We start from the raw sequence: 22156 nt of genomic DNA, 5'->3' as shown, positions 1-22156 counted from the left end.
AGGTCTATTCATACCTACCTGCCTTGTCAAGATAAGTTCTTTAGCATCTTCAGGATTAATCAATAGATTGGGGCGTACTATTTCACTTTATTCATTTACCTCCTTTTATAGACATCAACAGGAACTTTATCAATGCTAATCCTGCTAAAAAAAAAAAGAAATAATTTGTGATGGCATCTTGCCTGTAAGGGGCCCAGAGGGTCCCAGGGGGTGCAAGTCAGAGGCAAAGCCTGTTCCCGTGGGAACGGTGCTGATGCGCACCCTGGCAGAAGCTCTGTGTGACCCTGGAACCTGATGTTCCTGCAGATACCAATGTCCTGTACAGTAAAGTTACAAGTGAGCCTGGGAACCCAGGAACTAGCTGCAGGAACAAGATAAGCTTTCTTCCTTACTGCGGGTGTAAGGATGTGGAACAGTCATGAGATGGTGAAGTAATGGGATGAGCTCAGCATGTATGTGATTGGTGGATCAGCCTTTATAAACCCTAACCCTCAGCTGAATAAAGAGTTGTTGTTGCCTGGATCATCTTGTCTCCAGTCTCCTTCCTTCAGGGCCCACAGAGTAGAAGCCTGTGGGTCAGGGGGATCCAGGGGTTCGGGCTCTGACCCCGAACAATTGGCGCCCGAACAGGGACCGGAAGGGAAACCGAGGTCCCCCTGCAAGGCGTGGGCTCGGAAGCGCACGAGAGTGATGCCACCTGCATGCTCCAGTCAGTGCCCCGGTGGTTCTGTGGAGCTTGGGAGAGACGTGCACTCGGCTGACTGGGACAAGAAGAAGAAAGTTACAGACTGTGAGTAACCCTGCTTATAGATAAAACAGGTAGAGAGCTTAGTCCAGAGAGATTATATCCAAAGCTACAGAAAAAACGAACAGGAACTTATACAGATGGCAGAATGGCTATGACAGGATTGCCCAGAACTGCAGGAGTGGAAGAGATGATGCAAAGGTGTGAAGATGTAGGTTCAGTAACATTCGCAGCTCATGTGAAGGAACAGGTAAAGAGACAGTATAGAACTGAAGCTGCCAGCATGAGACAAGGACAGAAATGTTATAGCTGTGGAAAAACAGGTCATTTTAAACAAGACTGTAGGAGCAGGCCAGGAGTGAGGCCTAAAACACCATGCCCAAAGCGTAGAAGAAAGGGTCATTGGCCCTCAGAATGCCGAGGAGCCCTGCCACAACAATACTCTAGCCCAGGACCTGAAGGAGGGACAAACCTGACAGCATGGAGAGCCAAGCCCAACAAGGAGACTCAACGCCTCAGACAATGGTACCGAGTGGCCACAGTGAAAGAAAGAAAGCCACATACCTAGGTTGTACATAGTGTCTGTGTCTGTGTTCTGTCTTTCTGTAATTTGTGTGCATGTGTTTGTGTGTTAATACCGCCGATGCCCTTGTGCTGGTTGGAATGCAGTTATCTCTTTTCCTCCCCCTCTGTTTCTCTCTCTCTGATGGCTGCAGCATCAGGGAAGAGAATGGGAGAGAGAAAGAGAGGAACTCCTCTTGTGTAGTTTATGTGACTGCTAAAGTCAGTTCAGGTCAGGTCAGAAACATGTACCAAGAAACAATGTATGTACAGTTTTAGTAGGGGCTGCTATCTAAGCCCACTAGAATAACTTGGGTAGTACCTTGAAAAGTTGTTGGTAAAATTCTCTCTCTCTTTCTACCTTTTAACCCTGGCCAGGTTGTGAAGGTGGGGAGACAGACCAGAAATTGGGGAACTTTTTCCCCTCATCCTATGGAGGCAACCTAACTAGTGTTTTACTCATCTCATGTCTCACCAAAAAGAGAAAAAGTTTCTTTGCTGTAATTGTTTTAAGTGTATGATGTCGCTTCTCATTGGATAATTCAGACAGGGCAGATTCACAAAGTTTTGGGGACTGGGGTAAGCACAGGGACCACAGGCCCCCCATAGTTGGGGGGAAGGACCAAACGCCCGTAAGCGAGTAAGGTGAGCCCCGCTGGGAGCGGGAAGAAGTCGCTGTTCATCAGCGCAGAGATCCCCGCTGACCGCGGGAAGAAGTCGCTGCCAGGCAGCGCAGAGATCCCCGCTAACCGCGGGAAGAAGTCGCTGGACAGCCAGCGCGAGTCCCTCACTGCGGGCAGTGGGGAGACGGGGGAGCCCCGCTGGGAGCGGGAAGAAGACGCTGTTAGACAGCGCAGTGAGCCCCGCGCGCGCAGCGGGAAGAAGTCGCCGTCAGCCGGCGCAGAGATCCCCATGCGCGTAGTGGGAAGAAGTCGCTGATTAACAGCGCAGAGAGAGCCTCGCAGGAAGCGGGAAGAAGTCGCTGGGTAGCAGCGCCTCGCAGTTAAACGGGAACCATGGGTCAGGGGTATAGTGTCCCACTGATCAAGCCTGAGGAGAAGGCAGTGCTTGCTAGTCACTTATGAGTGTATATTGGAAATGTAAATAACGGTACCTACAGTTCACTGTTTGGGTTACTATTGTGTTTCTCAATTGTAATAACACTGTCTTGTATTGTACAGTTAGTGATCATGGTATTCCAGAAATTGTGTTACAAAAGGCAATTTAACTCTGAATTTTCAAGTTATGTTATTGTAAACTTTACCTGTCCTGTACCCTTGTCTTATAGTGCTGTGATTGCCCTTTAGAGAAACCAGGTATTTTCCCCCTTGACTGTTACAGAAGTTACAGCTAAAATAATTTGTGTATCATTTTTGAAAGTTGTAAGAGTGTTACCTACGTTTTGAAGTTGCTGTTGTAATGCTAAACCTAAAATTGTTAATTGATTACTGCGTATAGAAAGAAAAGAATGGAGTAAAAATTTTATTTAGACTGGTTCTGCCCATTCAGAACAGTCCTCCTGTATGTTTGGGGTTTGGCAAGCATGGGATCCATGCCAATTCCTTTTATTTTGTAAAACTGCCAAGGCCTCTTTCATGTGGACAAGGTCATCAGTCCCAAGAAAGAAATTTGTTTAGCTTATATAATTCATAAACAATGAATGTGACTTGCTCAATAGTTGTAATAGACAGAAAAGATTTTTAATAATTGACCTTTATATCAGGACAAGTTTTAAAGTTGAGAAGGAAGGATTTTAAATGAAATCTCATATGTATGTGAGTCCTGTTAATCTTCATTGCTTATTGCAACTCCATGAGTATAGAAAGAACTGTGTCTGGTTCTGAGCTGTGAGCAGTGAAACTTGCTGTTTAAGGTAAAGGCATTTGGGACTATAGCTAGTTTCATTTTACGTTTGAGTTTGAATTTGGGTATCGTTGCTTGCATTAAATCAGTATCTGAGAGAATTGCCACAAGTTACTCAGAAGGACTGTGATCCTGCACTGTTAACAGGTGAAGTTTGTATCTGGATAGGAAACACCGAGGGGACAATTCTAGACTCACTCTAGGATGGGATCCTCCTGGTCAGTTTTTCCCTTGTGTCCTGGAAAAAGGAATGTTTCTCACCTGACTATTCCTGAGTCTGGCTATGGAATAGATACTGCATGGTTTGGAGTATTGCACTGTTACCCAATTCAAACAGAGTCAGGGATGTTTTACCCTGTCTTAGTTGGTATGCCACATGTCCCTGCTTTTCCTTCTATAGCAAATTTCTCTGAATATAGCAAGTGACCAGCAACATATGTGAGCCCTTTTGTACTGGGAACACCAATATTAGTTTTATCGGAACACTGATATTATTTTACCTGAACTTGGTATGATCAAACATTTCTGTACATTCCTTTCACCCTAAGATGTCCTCATTGTGTAGAAGCATTTTAAAAGAAGTACCATTTTTCTGTACTCAGTCTTATACTGTTACCAACACGAAATTCCCCTGCGCCTTTTCCCTGGGCATTCTGTGATGATTACGGCTTTGGTTCATTTGAGAAATGTTACTTTCGCTTTCCCTATCATTGTAAACGGTTTTGTCTTCAAGTGACACTGTTGTAAAGGCACCGGACAGATTTCTGGAAGATGTGCTGCAGCAGAAAAGATCTTGCTATTTTGACACGCAAAGGTTGAAATCCATGTGTGCATGTATTCTCCACTTCATTTCTACGAGTTTTCTTCCAGCATGGACATAAACAAGCCTGTGCAACATTGCTGGACGTCTCTTCAGTTGTGCAGTTCGAGTTAGGGGTCTCTTTTGTGTATGGCCCTACAGCTCTGGTAGTGACGCTATGCCTTGTGTGCTACCTGTCTGTGGTAGGAAGGTTGTGGAAGGTAAAGCAGTCTGGATGGTGGGTTCAACAGCTTTGGATGCATAACAGGTTTGATTGACACTAGGGAAAGCAGACGGGAAGGTGGGGTGTGTGGGGTCATCAAGGTCCTTCATATCCCCCGATCGTTGCTCCAGGTACTTTTGTGCCAGTTTCAGGGGGTTTAAGCATGTAGGGACAGTGTGGGGACGTATGTTCAGAAGACAGCAGAATGATGTAACTACCATTTTTAACTCCTTCTGGTCGATTTTGGCCTTTGCTTGCTTCACCTCCTTGCCAGCTTTGTCTCCTCCGGGTTTCGTGTCTTCCACTTTGGAGATACTGGTTCTGGCTCTATGTGACTTACTGTCTGCGGCTCGTTACCCTCTGGACTGCTGTGGCCTCTCCACTATCGGGACCTTGTGTGCCTGGGACGGCTCTCCGTCCCCTCTCATCAGGATGCCGGCTGCAGACGCTGAGACCTTCGTCCCTTACGCCGTAGATCTGGGTTCTTCTCTTCATCAAAAAACAAAAAGGGGGAGTGACATGGGCCCTCAGTTTGGCCGTAGTGGGCCCTCAGTTTGGCCAGATGTACTTGGGCCCTAAGACCGAATTCGCATTGTATACAGTTGAACGTATGTCCTCGGACCCTAATACCGAAATCACTTTTCCCGAATATGTTTCTCTCTAGCCCCTAAATACCATCTCAGGCAGTGTCTCCCTCAAGGACACAGTCTGCCCCAGCAGCAGCCGTTATCTCCCTCAAGGACACAGTCTGCCCCAGCAGCAGCCGTTATCTCCCTTCCTCCTGTAGCAGTCAGCTGAACCTATAGGAGTCATGTGCCAGTTACGTAGTACTGTTCACTGACCAGTCATGTGTATCCTAGACTCAGTTGTATTTATATTGTCACTCAGATGTCAGATGTATGTATATTGTTACTCAGATGTATATATTGCTATTTGATTGGAACAGGATCCTCACTTATTAGGCCACCACTCCTTCAAGACCAGACACACCACCATGAGGTATTAAGGATGATATGTATTGTACTTTATCTCGATGTATCAATTCTCAATCAGACCCCTTTGCTATGATTACACAGCAACCCACATATGCTATGTTCCCTGCTAAGGTAAATCATACATTCTCTGTAGAAAGAGATGGTGCAACATCTGGCTGTTAGATGTGACAAAAACTATGTAGTAGCTGTGTTGTGATTGCTTGTTTCTTTACATCTGCTATGGCCTTAGGCCTGCTAATTAGCTATATGTACTATATGTAGGAGGGTTAGCAAGAATGTGGGCAGAGGTGCAGAGCAGTATAATAGTAGTGATTGTGATGGGACAGATACCAGACTTCACCTGTATAGAACTACGGACTTGGATCAAAACTGTGGCTCCCCTGGAATTGCTTGTATGGTACCTCAGAGCTGCAAAAACAAAAAGGGGGAGTTGTAAGGGGCCCAGAGGGTCCCAGGGGGTGCAAGTCAGAGGCAAAGCCTGTTCCCGTGGGAACGGTGCTGATGCGCACCCTGGCAGAAGCTCTGTGTGACCCTGGAACCTGATGTTCCTGCAGATACCAATGTCCTGTACAGTAAAGTTACAAGTGAGCCTGGGAACCCAGGAACTAGCTGCAGGAACAAGATAAGCTTTCTTCCTTACTGCGGGTGTAAGGATGTGGAACAGTCATGAGATGGTGAAGTAATGGGATGAGCTCAGCATGTATGTGATTGGTGGATCAGCCTTTATAAACCCTAACCCTCAGCTGAATAAAGAGTTGTTGTTGCCTGGATCATCTTGTCTCCAGTCTCCTTCCTTCAGGGCCCACAGAGTAGAAGCCTGTGGGTCAGGGGGATCCAGGGGTTCGGGCTCTGACCCCGAACACTTGCCCTTCTCTACTTAATCATATCTAAATGTTTTGTGAAGTCATAATGACATTTCTTCCTTTATTAATCCAATTATAGTGTCTATATTCTGCTGTAGCCAAGGACAAAATGACCCTACTCTGACAAATGCAGATTTTTATATTAATGAAAACTGAGCAAAACCTCTGTGCTACACAAAACTTTGGAAAATGTAGCAATACACTAGAAACATAAAGCTTTCCATGAGATGATCATATTCAACAAGTCATTCTCCAATTGGTAAATGGTCAAAGAATATGAATAGGCAGTTTTCTGGCAAAGAAATTAAATCTATAGTCATATAAAAATTCTGTAAATAACTATTGATTAGAGAAATGCAAATCAAAACAACTCTGGAGTATACCATCTCATTCCTACCAGATTGGCTAATATGACAGAAAAGGAAAATGCTAAATATTGGAGATACAGGAAAATTGAAACACTAATGCATTATTGGTGGATTTGTGATCTGATCCAACCATTCTGGAATCAGTTTAGAACTATGCCCAAAGGGATATAAGACTCTGCATAGAGAAGATTCTGGGAAGATGGTGGAATAGGTCAGAAAATCCAAGCTCTCCAGATTTTCCCCCCGCAAATGACATACAATAGCACCTCGGGGTCAACGTAGAGCAGTAAAAATAAATAAGAATAGGTGAAGAGCTGTGGTCTTTCTGGGAAAATGGGGGAAGATCTGAGGATAAATTCTAGGATGAAGGTTAGTCCCTGTGAAGAAAAAATATCTCCAGGCTAGTTCTACTTAAACAAAAAAATAGAGAGCCCTGGGGTTAGCTGGGTTGAGAACCAGCCTCAGCCCCAGCCACAGGAACTTTTACCCTAGGGACAGTGAGGGCATCTGAGATGGGGAAGATTTAGTTAACCTCTGCTGACAAGGAATAAGAGACCTTGTAGTTATGTCATAGGAGAAGCAGTCCTGGGTGGGAAGGAGTCAATACCTAGTGAGCACAGAAGTAGTGGATCAGGGACACCATTGCCTGTGGGCACTTACTGGAGGTTAGAGATCTTGGTTTTGGTTTCAAGCCAGAGGGGAGAACTGAAGGATCTGAGGTTAGAGACACCATCCCCCATCCCCCAGGGCTAGAGGTGATAACAAAAAAAGCTGCTACATTTTTTTAAAATGAGCAGGCAAAGGAGAAAGAATTAAACCATAGAAATTTACTTTGGTTATAGAGAAGACCAGAATTCAACTTCAGAGAAGACTACTGAAACAAAGAAACCCTCTTCTATCCCAAAAAGTAATGTGAAATGGTTGTTTGCCCTAAAAGAATTTATAGATCTTAACAAAGACTTTAAAAATCTTATGAGATAGATTGAGAAAAAATTAAAACAATCCAAGAAAAATAAAAAGATTATGAAAAGAAAGACAACCAATTAGTAAAGGAAATCCATAAGGAAGACAATGGTGGTGAAAAAATTAGAATCACACAAGACCTATAGGCAGTGACATGAAAATACCACAGGTCTTGGAAGAGTATATATCAAAGAGCCAAAGAACTAGGATTCTGGCCAAATATAGTTGGTTGGTTAGTTGTTGTCCTTTGTTCTCGAAGAGGACCAAAGTGGCATCACCATGATAAAGTGAAGTTTCAATGTCTATAACTGTGACTGATCAGACCAATACAAGCTTGGAATGCTCTACCACAGACTGGGCACAGATAGTCCATATAAACATTTGGGATGGTTACTCCAAATTTGTGCATCATAAGTTTCCCTTATGCTCTTTCAATTCTGCTTTGCTCATAGAGCACATCATCTTTTCTGATGTGAGCACACCATACTGAGTGGTCCTGTGATAGTGTCTCCCATGTTGCACAATCAAATCCAGAGTTCTTGAGAGAGACTTTAAGACCCCTTGGTTACCCTCAACCTGGTTTGACCCCTTTGCCAAAATGGTTTACTGGGGTGTGGCCACTGGGTATGCTGCAGCTTCTTGGAGCCACAGGTGAGAGTTGGGAAGAACAGGTCTAAACCAAGGTGGAAAACAGCCCTGAAAAAGGGCTCAGCAGCCATCAAATTGAAGGCACTGGACCTCCTTGAATATGCCCTACACTCTGGCATCATAATTCTGAATGGAAAAAAAAAACAAATAATTAATGACTTTTAGGATTTGGTTTAAAAACACTAAATTTAAAAGAAGATTTGACATAGAAGATCTAAGAGAAATAAAAGGAACATACCGAAAGCTAGTTATACAGGACTCAATAAAGACAGACTGTTTACCGGCTTTATATGGAAATGTAAAACATATGTCTAAGATCGTTACTAGTAATTGGGTACTTCATGAGAAATATTTAGGTAGACCTGAGCATGATATTATTTCCAAAAGTAAAATTGTTAAGAAATAGCTACAAAAAAAAATTATTTTGCACAACTGAGTTATGAGAGGAAGAACTCACACAGAGGAATTAGATGGGGAAGGAAGACTAATAAGTTTTGGAAATCTGCTTTCATCAGAATAGGTTCAAGAGGGAACAATTCATATATATTTGAAAGAGTATAAAAGTTTTCTGAATTCAGATAGAAATGAAATGCTAAAGGGATAGGGAGGGGGAAGAGAATAAGAGAGGGATCTTTAGAGGGGAGAGTAAGGGAATAGGTTAAAAGGTGTATAGAAGGTTTTTAGATTAATGGGATTGAGGGATAAGGGAGAGATCCTTGGAGGGGGAATAAATTAAGTAATAGGAGGACGAGGTAGTGGGTGGAAGTAGAGGAGTCAGGAGGGATAGGACCTATGATATATGCAAGAACATAAAATAAAAATCAGTAGAATTTGTTAGGGAAAAAGGAACAGTGGTGGCAATCATGATCTTGGACAAGCTTAAGGCTAAAATAGATTTAATGAAAATAGAAAAATAGGGGAACTACACTATGTGTCAGCCATATTCAACAATATTGTTTCAGACTACTTAAAACAACTAGATGGTATAAAGTGGAAATTTTGTTGTGGTGTGTGTGTTCATCCTTCATTGCTGAAGAAGATGATACCATCAGAGAAATAATGACACAACTTGCACTTGACTTTGTTTTGAGTGAGGGAAGGCTGTGCAAGTCACTAGCCTCACTTCTCCTCCAGAGCCATCTGAATCTAGTGACCAGATGTTCATCAGGATGACTGGAGATTACCCAGGATGAGGCAGTTGGGGTTAAGTGACTTGCCCAAGCTTACACAGCTAGTGAGTGTTAAGTGTCTGAGGTGAGATTTGAACTCAGGTCCTCCTGACTCCTACACTGGTGAACCACCTAGCTGCCCCTATTGTGGTATAGGAAATGCCGAGCTGATGGACTTAGAAAAGGACTCAAGAAGGAAGAGGCTGTCCACTCTCAGATAGGCAGAGGACAAATAAGTATAGTACAGTCTTACATAGATGAACATGAATATATATGTCTATGTGTGAGGGTGACTATAGATATCTGAGTACATGTATGTGTAAGTGTGTGAGTGTATGTGTGTGTGTGTGCATCAGTGCTGAACTGTCACTTTCTGGGGTTCAGGAGTATGAAGGGAGAAAAAAGAACAAAGTAGAAAGTGCACAGCAGAGAACAAAAGACAACTGACCAGGAAGCAAAGAAAAGACGGACAGCTCTCAACAAAATGTGTAATATTTATTATATAGACTTTCTTGAAATGGAAATTTAGTGCTTTATATTATAGCTAAATTCCAAAGTTGTCAAAGTCAAGGAGAAAATATTGCAAGCAGCCAGAAAGAAACAATTCAGGTATCATGGAGCCACAGTCAGGATAACACAAAATGGAGTGTATTCTACATTAAAGGATTGGGACACTTGGAATATGATATTATGGAGGGCAAATGAGCAGGATTGCAACCAAAATCACCTACTCAGCAAAAATGAGTATAATTCTTCTGGGATAAAAATGGATATTCAATGAGATAGAGGAATTTCAAGCATTCTTAATAAAAAGACCAAAACTGAATAGAAAATTTGACTTTCAAATACAAAACTCAAGAGAAGCATAAGAAGCATAAGAAAGGGAAGTTGTAAGGGACTTACTAAGCTTAACCTGTTTACATTCCTATATGGGAAGATGATATTTTTAACTCATAAGACCTTTCTCATTATTAGGGTAGTTAGAATATAAACAGAATATAGAATATAAACAGACAGAAAATAGAATATAAACAGACAGGTGTGAGTGGAATATGAAAGGATAATATCTAAAAAACAAAGTTAAGGGATGAGAGAAGAATGTCTTAGGAGAAAGAGAAAGGGAGAGGTAGAATGGGGTAAATTATTTCATATCAAAGAGATAAAAAAACTTTTATAGTAGAGGGAAAAAGGGAAAAGGTGAAGGAAAGTGAGTGAATCTTATTCTCATCAGAATCAGCTCAAAGAGGGAATAATATACATAATCAATTGGGTAAAGGAATCTATCTTCCCCTACAGGAAAGTAGAAGGGAAGAAGATAAGAGAAAGAGGAGTTATAAAAGGAAGAGCAGATTGGGGGAGGGATAGTCAGAAGTAAAACACTTTTGAATAGAGAGAGGGTGAAAGGAGAGAGAGAATAAAATAAATGGGGGTAGCAGAAATAGGATGGAGGGAAATAAAATTAGTGATTGTAACTAAAAAAAAAATTTGAAGTAAGTTTTTTTTCTGATAAAGGTCTGATTTCTCAGTCATATAGAGAACTGAGTCAAATTTATAAAATAAGAGGCATTTCTCAATTGATAAATGATCAAAATATATGATCAGTTTTCAAGTAAAGTAATCAAAGCTATCTATAACCATATGAAAAAAATATTCTAATTCACTGCTGATTGGAAAAATGCAAATTAAAAGAATGCTTAGGCAGTACCTAATACCTATTAGCTTGACTATTAAGAGATAAAAGGAAAATGGCAGATCTTGAAGGGGATTTGGGAAACACACGACTTTAATGCACTGTTGCTGAAGTTGTGCACTGATTCAGCCATTGTGTAGAGGAATTTGAAACAATGCTCAAAGAATTATAAAACCACATAAACCCTTTGACCTAGCAATGCAGCTAGGTCTGCATTTTTAAAAAGAAAAAGGACCTATATGTACAAAAATATTTATAGCATCTCTTTTCTGGGAATAAAGGATTAAAATTGAAGGGAAGTCCATCAATTGGGGAATGCTGAACAAGGTGTGGTATGTGATTGTAATGGAATATTATTGTACTATAAGAAATTATGAGCGAGATGTACTCAGAAAAACCTGGAAAGACTTTCACGGGCTGATTCAAAGTGAAATATACCATGTGCAAAGTAATAGCAATATTACAAAATGATCAGCTGTAAATGACTTAGTTATTCTCAGCAATATAGTGATCCAAGACAACTCTGAAGGATTTATGTAGAAGAAATGTTTTTCATCCCCAGAGAAAGAACTGATGGTATCTGAATACAGGTTGAAGCATACTTTTTTTTTTAAATTTATTTTTCTTGAGATTGTTTTTCCTTGTCCATGTTTTCTTTCACAATATGACTATCATGAATACATTTTGCATAACTACACGTGTAAAACGTATATTGAATGGCTTCCTTTCTTCATGAAGCGGTGTGGGGAGAAAAGATGGGAGAGAATTTGTAAATCAAAATTTTAGCAACCAATGTTAAAATTGTTTTTACATGTAACTGGGAAAAAATAAAATACTAAATAAAACAAACAAAAAAATAATCACATGCAAAAATACTCTAAATCACACTACTTAGAAAAATGCAAGGTAAAACAACTGTGTGGTACCATCTCACACCTATCAGATTGACTAATATGAATGAAAAAGAAAATAACCAATGCTGGAGGAGATGTAGAAAAATTGTGGTACCAATGCACTGATGGCAGAGTTGTGATCTAGTTCAGCTATTATGCAGAACAATTTAGATCTATGCTCAAAAAACTATAAAACTGTGTACATTCTTTGACCAAGAAATACTCTTTGTAGGTCTATACTTCAAAGAGATCAAAGGAGAAAGAACGTGTGTGTGTGTGTGTGTGTGTGTGTGTGTGTGTGTATCAGCTCTTCTTGTGGTAGCAAACAATAGGAAATTTAGGGTATGCCCATCAATTGATGAATGGCTGAACAGATTTTGGTATATGATTGTGTTGGAATACTGTTTTGCAATATAAAATGATGGGAGGTTGGTTTCTGAAAAACCTAGGATGACTTATATGAAGTGATGCAAAGTTAAGTGAGCAGAACCAGAAGAACATTCTACACAGTAAGAGTGTCATAATAATATTCATCTGTAAAGACAATGATTCAAAACAGTTCCCAAAGATCCTATGATGAAATATGCTATCCTCCTCCAGAAGAAATTGATGACTTCTTAGTGAAGATTGAACCATACTTTTTTAACCTTATTTTTTCCCAACATGGCTTATGTGGAAATGTTTTGCATGACTTCACATGTAGAACTAACATTGTTTGCCTTCTCAGTGGGTGAGGTAGAGGTGTGAAGGACAGATTTTGAAATTTGAAATTTGAAAATAGTGAATGTTAAATGTAAATAAATAAAAGGAAGATGAAAAGACAATGTCTTATTGGTACAGTTTCATCATTTTTAAAATTTTAATTCATCTCTGTGATTTTTTGGAAAGTTACTTGAGTTCCATGGTCCTTACGTTTCTCATTGCCAAATAAGGAAATGGATGTTATCATTTTCAAGGTCACTTCTAGAAATCCTCCACTTTAGACTTCAACCCTATTTCCACCATGGTGGAAACTTAGACTCTGCCTTGAACCACTTTGAGTTCTGACAGGTGGACATTTACTTTATTGTTCTTGGATCTATTCCTTTAACTCAATCTCAGCTATCTCCAGACCATATTGTCCAAATCATCTCCCTTTCTAGTACCTTTTTACAAGTTAACTTATTCACATTATACCTAAGCCCATCCTCTGTCTTGAATGATTTTTCTTTGTATCACCAATATTTAGCACAGTACATGGTTACATGATAATAAACACATATGTCCTTAATAAATGATCTCCCTATTGACCTATTTATCTACATTACATGAAATCTTCATTTCAATGGCATTCTTGTTCAAGTAATTAACAGTGACTAATTAAGAATGTCTGCACAATAAGTTGATATTATCAATTATTTTATTATGCTTTGTTTGTCTCATTATAACAGCAAGCTAGAACAACCCACATAATCAGAGTCAATCCTTAGCCAAAGGACTAGAAGTGGAATATTTAAATAGCAGTCAATGATCTGTGAAGAGGCCACAATCTATGACACGTAGTTGTGCTGGTGGAGCCACTAATGGTCAGTCCAAGACTTACAGTAGCAACAATACAAATTAGTATAAAATGCCTCTCAGAACTCATTTAGAAACCATGTCCCTCCATTCATGGTGTAGAATTCTGTTTTTGGGAAATAAAGGGAAGGAGAAGCTCATATTTCAATCCATTCTTCCCATAATTTATCTTGCAGTGTACATTAGCCATCTATGCTTTTTCTTGGCATTCTGAATCTGTGCCCTCCTTCCTTATCAGTGGCATTAGTTCTTATCTCAGTCCCTTTTTCTTAAAAGGACAAATCCACTCTTTCATGTCTCCATGAAAATAGCAGATATCTGCTTATCTTTATTAGCTAAACCAAGTGAATTTCAAAGTGGATCCTGAAATGTTCAGTTGAAAAGCAGCATAGAATAGTGAATATGGAGCTGAACTTAAATACCAGAAGCTCTGGATTCAAATATTATGCAAATATAAACAAAGAAGCATATGTTTGCAAAGGAACTCTGCTCTTCTAATGATATACAAAATGAAACTTGCCTCTCCACATCTATCCCACAAGGCATAATATAAAATTTATCCTCAGATATTTGACCATAGGCAAATCATTAATCCTGAGTTTTCTCATCTGTAAAAATAATATTTCACTCTCTACATTATAGTAATGTTATAAGGAAAACACTCTACAAATTTTAGACTATTATATAAATGGGAATTGTTAAAACATTTTTGTGGTATTAAATTATGATGATAGCTGACTTCAGTTCACAGAATCAAGCCCAAGCACGTATTCTGAGGCCCCTCCTATGCCTAGTAACAATGAAAGATGACATAGTCCCCTCATAAATTATCTCTGTGGTATAGTAGATGGAATTCATTTTAATTCTATTCTTCTGAAGTAAAAATAACCCCAAATTGGCTGTGACACAATCAATAAATGACCAATATAGACCTCAAACTATAAACTTTATATACTCAAGATCTTTTCTATACTGATGTCTACCCTTCAGGAAAAACCAGGTTTACTGATTACCAAAAAATGTCTTTTCATAATCAAGTACTCATTATCGAACTTTAACTAAATTGAGTTGACTATTGTGTGGATTTGACAAGTAGACAAATGATTGGAAGTGACTAACAAAATCAATTAATTCTAAACCCTTTGGCCAACACTGACAGGGCTACCCGCTGCAAGACTACTTGGTCTCTATAATGTAAAGGCAATATCATTCCAGTAAAGATATTTGGAGATAATTGACAATAACAAATATGAATGCAATACCTTTCTTTCTAAAGTTTTGTAATGTTCTAAGAACATTGGCCTAGGAGTCCAATGACGAAAATCCATCGTTAAAAAAAAAAAATGTTCTGTGTCCTTGGACAAATCTCCATGGGTCATAAATTGTTTGTCAGTACAGGGAAGCAACCCTTTAAAATCAAATCCCCTTTAAAATCAAAATTAATATTTGATGCCAGTCAATTTCTCTTCAAAAAAGAACTTCACTACACTTTCTTTTAAGAATATCCACCAACGGTGCTGACTTGGACTATTTTAATGAGATCATTGTGTGTTGGCTATGTTACTTTTTCAAATCTGTCTTGAATATCCTGTGAGAACTTAGAATCATGTTTTCTATATCAATCAAGGATAATGAGAAATTAAATTATGAATTTTTATTAGAAATAGAGCAATTATATAAGGCTTTAAAATACCAAGATTCTGCAAATACTTTTCATTTTTTTAAAAATTTGATCAGGGATTAGATATAGAATTATCTTTAGAGTTAGAAAAGGCTCTAGAGATCATCTCATCCAACCATCTGCGATTTTTATCAATGAATAAACTGAGACCTAGTGAGGAGTAATTTTTTTCAAGGTCACACAAACAGAAAATAAATCTAGAGAATTCAAAAGCAGGTCCTAAGGTATCCAACCCAGTATTTTGTCCATTGAACAATATCAATATTATGATTTATTAAATATTATAAATAAGAATTTAGCACTGTAGAATGAGATGTAGTCATCTTAAAATCAACATGTTCAAAACTTTGTCTTTCCCTATAAATTCTTCTCCATTCCTAATCTCCCTATTACTAGCAAGGAAAACATGATCTTCCAATTCCCTCAGGCTTGCCACTTAGGTTTCATCCTTAACTTCTTACTATTTCTAATTTCCTATATCCAATTTGTTGGAAAGGCCTGTTTATTTCGCCTTCCAGACATCTCTCAAATACATTCTATTTTCTCTTCTGACACTCCCACCACTTGGTGGAGGCCCTCATTACTTTATGCCTGAACAACTACAACAGCCTGATTGTGGGTCTGCCTGCCAACATAAAGTCTCTCTGTACACTAATCTACCCTCCATTTGGTCATCAAAGTGGTTTTCCTAAAGTGCAGGTCCAAGTATGGCAGTCCTTACTCCACTCAATAAACTCCAGTGGCTCCCAAATACCTTTAAGATTAAATTAAAAATCCTCTTTTTACAATTTAAAATTCTTCTAACCTAACCTCCTACAATTCTTTCGAATCTTCCTAAACCTTATTCCCTGTCACACACTGTTTGATCCAATAACACTGGATTACTTGCTGTTCTATGAGCAAGACACTACATTTCTCAAGGCATTTGCAATGGCTATCTCACATGCACAGAGAGTTCTCCCTCCTTGTCTGTGCCTATTACCTTCTCTGGCTTCTTTTAAGTCCCAATTAAAATTTCATTTTCTATAGGAAACCTTCCCTAGCCCTTAGGTTAGTTTAGTGCCTATACTAGTGCCTATACTCTATTATTTCCTATTTATCCTGTATGTATTTTGATTGTACATATTTGTTTGTTTGTTGTCTTCTCCATTAAATTGTGAGCTCCTTTAGGGAAATGATCATCTTTTTGGCCTCTTTTGGTATCTCCAGTGCTTGGCACACAATAGGCACTTAACAAATACACCACAAATGGATTATCAAAGTGTGCTTAACAGTAATACTATACGATACCTTTTTCAAGGATTCAGAAGGCCCTTCATAATTTTGCAGACTGTCAATATAAATTCCAAACATCATTTATCATTTTATGAAAAATATACAGGTGAACTATGAAGCAAGTTACCTGTTGTCACATAGGTAGTTAGTGCCTAAGGAGCAACTCTTGGCCAATGAAGCAGGGTCAAAGTCCAAAGAAGATAAGTTCATAAGAACTCTCAGTCAATGGAATGTCACTCAAAAGATAGTTCAATGGATTTTAATGTTTTGTTACATGCTTGGATCCTTGAGCTGCAGGTGGTTTGGAGAGAATAAAATTAGAAACAAACTGCATGTGCTTGAATCAGGAATCTATTTTCATAACCACCTTCATTTAACAAGTACCTTCCAAGTGAATAATGAGTATGCTAATCTTCACAAGGCCTTCTAAATCATTGCAACGTGCATAGTCCCCCATCAAAAAATGGTTACAGATTTTGTTGAAAATCTCCTATGCAACTTGGAGCAGAAAAGGGGGAATCTTAACATGAACTTTGAAGCCAAAATACTCCTTCATTACCCCAAACATATACAACTGAATAGAATTAGAAGGATATTTGTGAGATAATTCATAGAGAAAGAATTCTGTACGTTCAATTTCTGATAAAAAAAAGTCCATGTATAAAACAAAATATATTTATTTCGTTGTCAGACAACCAAATTCATATATTAATTTGTGCAGAAAAAAGTATAGCCAAATTTAGCTATAATTTGCAGGTAACATTTTGAAAGCTGAATCAAAACAGATGTAAGTAGATATAGTATATATGTGTTTGTATATACACTCATCCATATGTTCATATTATATATACATATATATATATATGAGGGAGGGAGGTGCTATTATTATCGTCATAGCAGAGGAGTAACCTAAAACAACAGTGACTTGCCCAGAATTACTTGGCAAGGCTTAAATCATACTTCATATACCAAACAAAACCACTTCATTTGACATTGAGAAGATTAATTTCAAGAACATTTAATGATCATGGGATGAATACTTACAGCATCTATACTAGGTGGAAGAGCACAAGGAGGAGTATTTTATTGAGCTGGAGTATGGTGGAAAAAATGAGAAAGGAAAGAGGTTTGCCTTTTCCCCCACCTCTCTTTATCTTTCAACTATACCTTAAGGAAATCTCATATCCACTTAGCCTTTCTGAGTCTCCAGTTCTCAATTTGTAAAACAGATAATAAAGTATGTACCATTTCAGAGTTATTTTGAGTATCAAATATGGTAATTTGTAGAATTCTTTATTATTATGAATCTTTACATATATGCCCACTATTAATATTTCAATGACATTCCTCTGATAAAAAGTCCTTTAATCATTTTCTTTATTCCTGAAGAATAAGGTTCAAATACAACAAATGTGCATTCAAGGCCCTTTCACTCCAGCCTTTTCTCAACATTCTTTCCCAGTCCTGTTCTTCAATTCAAACACAGCTCTCAGGTCAGGCTAGACTTCATGTCTCATGGCCTCACCTCTCCATGTCATTAATCTCAGTGATCCCTCTGCCTAAAGTACCTTTCTCCTGTCTGCTATTTAAATGTATTTTAATGAATGTCTTTATTTTACAAGTATTTATAATGTTTCTGCCTCCTTCCAAATGAGCAATTATTTAAAAATAAAAAATAGAACTTCCACTACAAACATCCATACTCCAAGAAAATAAATTATCCTCCCCCCAAAGTATGACTCTTTCTACATATTTTAACATCGCTGTCTCCCTTTTAGTCTGTTATATACTTGTATCATTGGCATTTTTTCAGAGTGAGTCTATCAAATGTAGTTTCCTCTATGTTTTTGTCATTATATAAATCATTCTCTTAGTGCTATTCCTGCCACTCTTCCTCACATTCACAAGACTTCTTCCCAATTTTATTGAAACTATCTTTTCATCATTTCTTTTACAATAATGTTTTATCACATTCACATACTACAATTTTTTTTAGCCATTCCCCAGTCTGAGAATATCTTTTGAGTTTCCAGTTTGGGTTATTATGAAAAGAAATGCTATAAATATTTGTAGATAGAAAGATATAGATCGATTATATGTAAATATTACACATATAAATATGTATACATGTGTGTATATGTTCATGCATGTGTATTTATACACACATCTGTTTTCCATTTGCTTTGATCTCTTTAGGACATAGGCATAATATTGATTAGTACTGGTAGTGTCAAGGGGATCAAAGGGCATGAGTAGTTCAATAACTTTTGGAATATAGCTTCAAATTCCTTTCTGGAATGGCTGGACCAGAGTTTTACCAACAATGCCCTAGTACTCCTGTTTACCTGTAGCCCCTCCAAATATTAGTCATTTTCGACTTGTCATTTTATCTTCTGATGAATGGGTGCAAACTCTATGTTGATTGAATTAGAATTTCTCTAAATAGTAGTGATTTAGAGCATTTTTCATATTATTGTGGATAGTTGTATTTTTTTTTTCTTTTAAAAGCTTGCTAGTCATATTATTTCACCTTTTATCTAATGGGGGATGGTTCTTTGTGTTGTGATTTTGGAATTATTATATATCTTGGAAATGAGACCTTTTTCAAAGAAATTTATTGCAAAAATTTTTCCAGTTACCTGGTTCTCTTCTCATTTTTACTACACATTTTTTATTTGTGTAAAACCCTTATTTATTTTATATAATCAAAATTATCTACTTTATATTGTATGATCCTCTCTTTCACTTGTTGAGTCATGAACTCTTCCCCAACCATGGGTTCAAAATGGACTTTTTTTCCTTAGTCCCCCAAGGAAATTTGTTTGTGATGTGACCTTTTATATTTAGATCACATGTGTGTTCAGAGTTCATCTTGATATAAGGAGGTATTGTTCTAACCCTAATTTCTGCTGGACTGTGCTCCAGTTTTTCTAGGAGATTTTTAAAAAATAATGAGTCCTTCCCCTGTTAACTAGAGTTTGGGCATTTATCAAACATTAAACTACTGCATTTGCTTGTTTGCATATGTTCTGTACCTAATGTGTTCCATTAATCAACCTTTTCTTTAAAGTAAATATCAATCTTTTTCATGACTATTACTTTGTGAACTGGAATTTGTAGGCCCATTCTTTACTTTTTTTCGTAATAACCATTGATATTTTTTCCCTTTTTTTCTTCTAGAAAAATCTCATTTTTTCCAGAGCCATAAAACATTCCTTTGATATCACCTTCTTAAATCTTATAGCCTTTTAAAGATTCATTTCAAATATCATATCCACATGAAAATTTCCTAGAGCAATTAAACTTTCAGCAATTTCTCTGAAGTAATAACAATAGTCTACCTTGTAATTTTGCTAATTTTTTTCCAAATTTCTTTGTGACTTGTCACATACTTTTAAGCTCATGTTTTGTCTACTTCTAATGAAGCACTGTTCCAATGCCTGTATGTGAAACAGAAGTGGCCCTGGATTTATGAAGTCAATGTCAACATAGCACAAAGTGTAGTAGTTCTAAAATAAACTATAAAGTTTATTATGGGTACATCAATAATCTAAATATCTTTCATGCTAAAATCAGCCTAGCTAAGGCAAGAAGTCACCCCTGGCATAAGAGTCATCAAGTAATGGATTTTTAGTCATAGCACATCGGTAAGACTATCTACTAAGGCATTGGTAAATGTAATGTGGATTTCTTTTCAGGAAGTTTCATACTAAATAAAAAAAAATCATTGAGTGAGGAGATCTAAGTTTTAATATGAATTTGGAATGAGATTTTCATTAGCTTGAGGGCAGAGACCATATATTACCCATTGCGCCTCTCACATTGCTTTTAATATAATAGTTAGATAATATAGTCAATGTTTATGGGTTACGTGATCTTCACATTAATCATGAGCATTTGTATAGTGCTTTGAAAGTTGCAAAAGATTTTACATGTATCTCATGTGATCTTTACAACAACAAAATTACTTGGGTACTTTTATTACCTTCAATTTAAAGATTTGCCAAGAGTCATATAGCTAGTAGATAATCGATTTGAGATTCAATCTCAGGACTACTTGTCTGCTGTTGGCCAACACTGAATGAATAATTAGCCAATTATTAACCCAAACCCTAACTGCCATGTTCAATGTGCCAGTGAAATGCGGACTTCTTCCTTCTCAAACATCTTTTTGTGTGTATTTGAAAATACATTTATTGGCTTCGTTCTCATAGAGAATAAAGTCTTGTCTACATATTAATACCATTATTACATGCAGTTTTATTTATTTCATGGGAATGGTAAGAGTTTAAGTTAGTAGGAACTATCACAATTAATGAACTGTAAATAGACATACAGTTGTTAAGAAAACTGTTCTCCAATTGGGTTTAAATAATGCCCTGAGAGAGTTATATGTTCTGTCCCAATTCTTCTCCATACCCTTTTACAATTCATTGCTTGGTGATTGGTCCATGGGGCATAACTTGCTGAATTAAGTAAATAGTCAGCTCTTCGGTAAACAAGATAAGTTTGGGTAAATTATGCATCAAAATGCAATAATAAATCCAAAATAGGACCAGCACTGCACACCATAGCTACCACTCATCTGCCTTCCTTTCTTTAATTGGTACAACTGAAATTTCAATAAGAAATGTATGTAATGTATTAGTGAGTCTAATAATTATCTATTATCAATTAGCAGAAAAACTTAATATTAAATTGATTTCAAATACAACAACATGCAAAATTATTGATGCATCCTTGTATCATCCAGGTGTTCCGTAACATCAGTGTTTTTGCTGAGCTTACTAGTTGTCATGGAACTACTCCCATCTGCTTTGCCCAGCAGCATAGTTACAAGAATATTTGAGATTCTAAAACAAAACACTCTCTTCCCTCCCATAGAAAAGGCAAAAGTAGTATTTTGTATTGATATGGCATGTGAACTTCATAACCACGATATGCAGAAATTACCATTTGTGGACAGGTATTCTTATTGTGAGAACCCTGAGCATAATTCAGCCCCTAAATCTTCCCTAACAGAAGCAGCTCTTCCAGTGTACAAATTATGTAATTCAGAGCAAGACAGTCCTGCATTTGTCCCTGTTACGCTTTAATATCCTGCTGCACTCCTCCACAGATAAGGAAACAAAGCCATATAATAGGGACCTCCTGCCATAGAGATACAACAGGTTTTGAGGTAGATGATAACTAGTCTCATAGGAACTAGTTCTGGCATAAATGGGAATGGGTAATCCTTCTAACAACCAGTGAGTTTTAGTTGAAGCATTGACTGAATGACTATAGATCCATACAAACAAAAACTCTACAATTTCAGAATTTTCAGAGCAATTTATTTCTGAGTAAGCTACTCATTGTACTGAATAATTTTCTCCTAAAGCTCCATATTGAAAGCAGAATTGACTAACCACATCACCTACCTTTGCTTGGCTTACACAGTTCTTTTTTACTTTAGCTATCCCCTTGAAATCAGCCACTTTTTCCTTGAACATATTGTGCTTAATGTAGACTAATTCATAAACGACAAGCTTTCCATAATTCATGTCCATCCTACACTGGATGAAACACTATTTCATCATTCCAGTCACCTGGTGCTGATAAAATAGGCACCACTGACAATGATATCCATGCTTTTTTTTTTTTTTAGTCTTCTTTGTTAAGCCATATCCATCTCCCAGTCCCTAAATGTGACTCAGTCATTATCTGATTTCTTATTTCTATTTACACTCTTCCTAAAAGTAGTATTGTTTGCTCCTATTGATTCAGATATAATATCTCCACAGATCATTCTGTACTCTATATGTATAGCCTTAACCTTTCTTCACTTCCACATGGATGACTGTGGGTTGAATATCTCTACCTC

The 22156-nt window shown here is 37.8% G+C and overlaps 1 pseudogene; it reads right to left on the bottom strand.

The window, feature by feature from the left end:
• Window positions 1-21842, bottom strand: part of LOC140519465 (splicing factor C9orf78-like) — a 37683-nt pseudogene extending 15841 nt beyond the window's left edge.
• Between the last annotated feature and the right edge of the window lie 314 nt (window positions 21843-22156).

This window comes from Notamacropus eugenii, chromosome 1, assembly GCF_028372415.1.
Source record: "Notamacropus eugenii isolate mMacEug1 chromosome 1, mMacEug1.pri_v2, whole genome shotgun sequence".
NCBI classification, from domain to species: Eukaryota; Metazoa; Chordata; class Mammalia; order Diprotodontia; family Macropodidae; genus Notamacropus; species Notamacropus eugenii.
This window is presented reverse-complemented; position numbering and strand designations above follow the sequence as displayed.